Source organism: Physeter macrocephalus, chromosome 20 (assembly GCF_002837175.3).
Source record: "Physeter macrocephalus isolate SW-GA chromosome 20, ASM283717v5, whole genome shotgun sequence".
Lineage (NCBI taxonomy): Eukaryota > Metazoa > Chordata > Mammalia > Artiodactyla > Physeteridae > Physeter > Physeter macrocephalus.
This window is the reverse complement of record NC_041233.1, coordinates 103,307,741-103,313,983: the sequence shown is the minus strand read 5'-3', so window position 1 is coordinate 103,313,983 and position 6,243 is coordinate 103,307,741. Positions and strand designations below refer to the sequence as shown.

At 37.9% G+C, this 6,243-nt stretch overlaps 1 protein-coding gene across 5 annotated transcripts in view; it reads left to right on the top strand.

Moving 5' to 3' along the window:
• Positions 1 to 6,243, top strand: part of MTUS1 (microtubule associated scaffold protein 1) — a 168,651-nt gene that overhangs the window by 47,388 nt on the left and 115,020 nt on the right. The window lies entirely within an intron of this gene.

The window sequence follows — 6,243 nt, the reverse complement described above, 5'->3', positions numbered from 1 at the left end:
GGCCCGTGAGCCATGGCCGCTGAGCCTGCGCGTCCGGAGCCTGTGCTCCGCAACGGGAGAGGCCGCAACAGTGAGAGGCCCGCGTACCGCAAAAAAAAAACAAAACAAAAAAAATTTAAAGGAGAGACAGGGTCAGTATTACTGACTTTTCCCTTGCCTCAGGCTCCGGGGGGACTGTTACTGAGACTGTCTTATATTTAGTGCCCAAGGCAAATGGTACCCTCACCTCATCCTCGTCTTTGCCCAGCCAGTTCTTCCTGAATTTACAGAATCCATTTAAGTCACTTCTTGCTTCTGGATGGAGTGAGTAAAAGGACAGAAAAAGGGCAGGAATGTTACCCTCACTGAACTCCCTCTACATGGAAGGAATAAGCTCAAGTAGGCTTTAGAAGCAACATTTTCCATGACTATAAAAAATTTTCAGTTATTTTCCATAGAGGGAGTATTAGCTATCTGAAAGTGCAAAAGCATAAATTAAGGGTTCAGAAGTAAGGGATGTCTGTTTCCAGTTAGAGAGCATATTATAAAGTTGGACGTGAGGGTAACTGGCTCTGACAGTACAGTTATTGTGTTGATCTGGTTGGCTAGGTGGGCAGTCTTTTCTCAGAGCTCTCTGCTACATCCTTGCTACACCAGGGATGGTCAATGGACCAAAAGCTTCATTCAGCGTCACCAGGGAGCTGGATAGAAATGCGGAATCTCAGGCCCCACCCATGACCTACTGACTCAATCTGCATTTTTTCAGAAGCAGCCAGTTGATTTGTACTTGTTTTGTAAATTATTTAAAGTTCAACTTTGTTGTGAAACATCCATAGCCTTCATTTATAAATCCATTAAACCAACTCTAGATTTCCCCCTACTTAAATGGCTTCACTGGAAATCATTATGTTATGCTCTTAGGAAACCAACGACTAGGTATGCTTGTACCAGTACTTTGTTCCTAGGTGTAAGATGTACTTTACTAAGCTCAGTGCTTGAGGAAGTTGAGTTTGGCAAAAGGTAGGTTGCAGGAGCTAATTTAGGACTTTAACCCTGAATTGTGAAAAAAGTAATACGATGAGGCTTAGGGTTAAAATTATTAGCCACCTTGAATGGTTTTAACAGGAGGTAGAGCTTTATGAATATATTAGTAACACATGCAGGTGACTTTTTGTTCAACTGCTTTGTTTTTGACTTTAGAATAAAATTTTGTAGTTTAGGTATTGTGCATGTGTCTTTTTGTTTTACAGTACATTGAAGATTAGGTAATATTTTGGGTTTTAAAGCCTCGAGAGCTGAACTGCGGTTGTGATTAGTGAGTTCTTAAAAACTTAGGACGACTGACATGATTCTGTGATTTAAAGCTGTAAGTTTTAATTGTATTAAACAACTGGTATGCCATATATTGACATAAATAAGGAGTAAAATTAAAGTCGTTTATGGCTTCAGAGAAATGTGACTTGAAACAAATTCTTTTATTTCATAATTAGCATATGGGATAGCAAGTTTAGCTGTGTTAAGTTCAAATTATTGTGTTAGACATTGCATGTAATAGGAAGATGTAGAAAATACCTACTGATGTGTAAGCCTCTACAAATAAGGCACATAACTATTGTATAATATAATCTAACAGTAAGCTGCCATTAGCAACTAATTTGGTCCAGCCATGGAGTTTATTTCTTAGAAGTGGTTTCCTCATTTGTAAAATGAGGAAATTTGAATTGGATCTCTAAAATGTCTTTCAGTATTAATGACAATGTTAATGAATTCAATTATATGATAATGGATTTTTATCTGTGGGGAACAATCATTCTTCTTAAGCTAAGATTTAGAAACTAACCTTATTTTTTCCCAAAGGTGTTGAAATAGCTCAAATCTTGCACTAGTAGTGCTTTTCATTGACCATTTCTTTTGGTACATATCTATCAATTTTTAACCTTACAAATCATTATAGAAATACATATTCTGCTAATCTTTTTATTCAAGAGGAGCTACCCTCTCATATTCCCAAATCTTAATAAGTAGGGAAATTGTTCTCTCTCGTACAAATTGTTCTCTGAAAAAGATCTCTTTATTTTCCCAAATGGCTATCTTAAAAAGGAAATTTAATCATTCTACTTTGTTCTGATAGATAATGCTACTGAACGACAACTTGAGAAATTAACCCTTTGGGTGAGAATGATTTAGTCCAACCTTTTCTCTTTTTCTCTTTTTTAAGCATCTTTGATTTTGCTTCAGTAAAATACGTTCCCAAGATAGTAACTTTGAAGGCTTTACAAGTTACATTGTAATCGTAGAAATATAAAGACATTGCGTGATGGGTCAGGTGAGATTAAGTCAAAGAATATGAGTCCAGCACGTGGTAGAAATTTAGGTACTATTCTCATATCAGGAAAGGAGTGAGATTGGCCATAAGACAACAAGGCTAAATTTTAATTTTTTTGACAAAATTCCTGAGAGAAGCCTGGTCATCCCTTTCCCGCCCATGGCTTTGTCTGTAGTGATGAGATGGAGACTTGAAGCTATTTTTTTTCCTTAGTGAATGTTGAGGTTGACCTTCCAACTAATCCTGGAACTGATAAGCTTAACTTCAGAATTTGTTTGGTGTCCAAATCTTTGTACCTCTAATTCTTTTTTCTTATCTACAAAAGTAGAAAAGACTTCAGTAAATTTATTTCATACCAAAATTCTCCTTAAGTATTTCTTCAGAATACATTTTTTTTTGTGGGATTTTTTTTTTTTTTTTTTTTTTTTGGCCGAGCTGCGAGCTGCGTGGCTTGGGGGATCTTAGGACCCGGACCAGGGATTGAACCCTGGGGCCCGGCAGTGAAAGCGCCAAGTCCTAACCACTGGACTGCTAGGGAACTCCCTGTGGTATTTTTTTTTTTATTTGATAGCTTTGCTCACCGAGTTTGGGATTTTTTTTTTTTTCATGGATGTGTGAATTAAAAAAAATTATAAACCCAAGTGTGCTAAGCAGTCATGTGAAGGCTGATGGTTTCTTTACTTTCCTACTACTCTTTGTAATCTACTGAATTATTAAAAAAAATTTTAATATTTATTTTTATTTATTTGGCTGCATCGGGTCTTAGTTGCGGCACACGGGCTCTTTAGTTGTGGTGCGCGGGCTTAGTTTGCCCCGTGGCATGTGGGATCTTAGTTCCCGGACCAGGGGTCGAACCCGCATCCCCTGCATTGGAAGGCGGATTCTTAAATGGACCACCAGGGAAGTCCCAATCTACTGACTTATAAATCTAAAACATTTAACCTTAACTTTAGTGGAATTGCATAGTTAGAAATGTTTTTGTATTACAGTAGCTTGGGAAGGTTCTTGGGAGACAACGCTGAACAAAATGCACAAGCTTTAAAAGAAAACTCAGGTTATATACGTTTATTAATATATACATTGTTAATAATCCTGCCTTTTTATTCTATTAATGATTTGACAAACTATATTCAGAGCCTTCAAAAATCATCATTTGACTCAGTAATGCTTTTATTTCCAGGAAGTTTTTCCAAAGGCAACAATCAGAGGTAGTCAAAGGTTGCAAAGATATTTAGTGCAGTGCTGTTTATAAATAAATAATATTTAATAATAAATAAATCTAGAAACAACCTAAACATAGAAGGATATGGAGCTGGTAGTGTAAATTATCCTATTATACATTTATTTAAAAAATAACTTGAGGTGCTTTGACATACGAACCATTTTCTTTACTTGTTTTCAGTTTTTTTAAAATCATATTTTGTATACTTTGAAAGAGGGAGCTCAGGAAGTAAAGCTCCATCGATTGAATTTAATGACTCTCTTTATCCAGGCAAATAACTTCTATGATTTATGTTAAATGCTTCTGTTTGCAGTGCTCCTGTCTGCTTATACCAGGATTTCATAAATGAGTATTGGCCTTATGGAAGCATAAAGGTGTAGCATATTTCATGCTTTGTGAAATTATACGTCCCCCACGTAACTCTAAAAAGTGAATAAATGGACTTCCTGATTTAAACATTTAGCTCTAACCTGTTTTATACCCGAGGGTTAAAAATATAATTTGTGTTTCATAAAAACTTTTATTAAGGTGCTAGCCAAAATCTGTTATTTCAGTGATTTCTTTATTACCTAAAGAGCTATGGTGGGGAAAAAGAGACTAATTTAAATTTTCTACCAGCATACAAATCCTATAGCACTTATTTTGGGGTCAGAATCTCTTGTATGCGTGTGCCTGCGTGCTGTTGACATAAACATTGCAGCCTTTCTTCTTGCCCCTGGTAAAAGCTGGTTTCAGGATGCACGGCTGGAAATCCAGAGCACTGTTAGTAAAGATACTCATCCTTTCAGCTCTTCCATCGTTCCTATTCTCCTCACTGTATTTAGGTCACTGAAGTATGTTTGAATACAGAGAAAAGATTGCAAAATAGAAAAATGAGATCTCCTCTTAATTTACAAATTTCTAGGTTACAGAATGTCATTTTTTCTTCATGGATATTTTATTTCTTCTGAACAGAACCATGATACCTGGTTGACATTAAATACCAAGATTAGAAAGTCAGTTCAAGCCAATGTATATCTATATGAGGTATTTGCAGTCCTAGCTTGAATATTTGGGCCTTTCTTAAGCACTTCAGTATAATCAAAAGCATAATACAATTTTAGTTTTTTGCAAAAATCCTTGGATTTGAAAGCTTTCATGGGTTGTTTTTTCATTTAAAAAAATTTTTTTAAAATATTGACATATGTCGTGAATTTTTAAATTTATTTACTTATTTATTTATGGCTGTGTTGGGTCTTCGTTTCTGTGCGAGGGCTTTCTGTAGTTGCAGCGAGAGGGGGCCACTCTTCATGGCGGTGCGCGGGCCTCTTACTATCGCGGCCTCTCTTGTTGCGGAGCACAGGCTCCAGACGCGCCGGCTCAGTAGTTGTGGCTCACAGGCCCAGTTGCTCCGCAGCATGTGGGATCTTCCCAGACCAGGGCTCGAACCCATGTCCCCTGCATTGGCAGGCGGATTCTCAACCACTGCTCCACCAGGGAAGCCCCTCATGGGTTGTTTTTAATGATTTTTTTAAAAGTGTACAATTCAATAGTTTTAGTATATTTACAGCTCTGTGCAGCCATCACCATAATCATAACCCTTAGAGCATTTTTATTACCCTCAAAATAAACACATTCCAATCAGCAGTCACTCCTCATTCCCTTCCCTCGCGCCCCTTCTCAGCCCTAGAGAACCACCCATCTACTTTCTGTAGATTTGCCTATTCTGGACATTTCATGTAAATAGTATCCCATAATATGTAGTCTTTTGTGACTGGCTTCTTTTACTTATATATTTTTTTTACTTTTGCTTATAATATTCTTTTATTTATATTTTAAGTCATAACATTGTATCCATGTTGTAGCCTGCATCAATACTCCGTTCATTTCTCTTGCTGAAAAATATATTCCGTTGTATGGGTACACAACATTTTGTTACCTGTTTACCAGTTAATGGACATTTGGGTTGCTTCCACTTTTGGGCTGTTATGAATAATGCTTCTATTACAAATCATGTACATTTTTTTTTTCTTGGAGGCCCGTAGGGGGACCGAACCATGTACATTTGTGTACAAAGTTTTGGATGTATTCCTTTTGTTTTAGTAGATACCTAAGTGGAGAATTGCTGTGTCGTACAGGAACTCTGTTCAACATTTTTAGGTACTTTCAATAGAATACCACTTTAACTATGAAGAATCAACAGCTTTTCTTTTTTTCAACTTTGAAATGGGGTGTGTTTGAGAAAGGCAATGAAAATGGGAAAGAGAAACGCTAGTGCCCTAAATCTTCATTGATCTTTAGCTTATGTGCTGTGCCTGCTTAATCTGTCTGGAAATCATTATTCATGGAAACAATGGGGGACTTTTCTGAAAATGAAAAGGGCATTATTTCTAATTATGTTGGGGCAACAGGCATAAACTGGGACCGTCCTAGGTAAATTAGGACCAATAGTCACTCTGTCAACCAAAAAGAAGGAAAGGCTATTGTTAGGTTTAGCTTCCTTCTCTATTGTGAGCAAGGACAGAGGCATCCCAGATGGGAGGGGGCAGTTTTAGCCGCCCATTCTGCCCATTTCCTCAAATGAAAAAGTATGTTTGAGGGCTTCCCTGGTGGCGCAGTGGTTGAGAGTCCGCCTGCCGATGCAGGGGACGCGGGTTCGTGCCTCGGTCCGGGAGGATCCCACGTGCCGCGGAGCGGCTGGGCCCGTGAGCCATGGCCGCTGAGCCTGCGCGTCCGG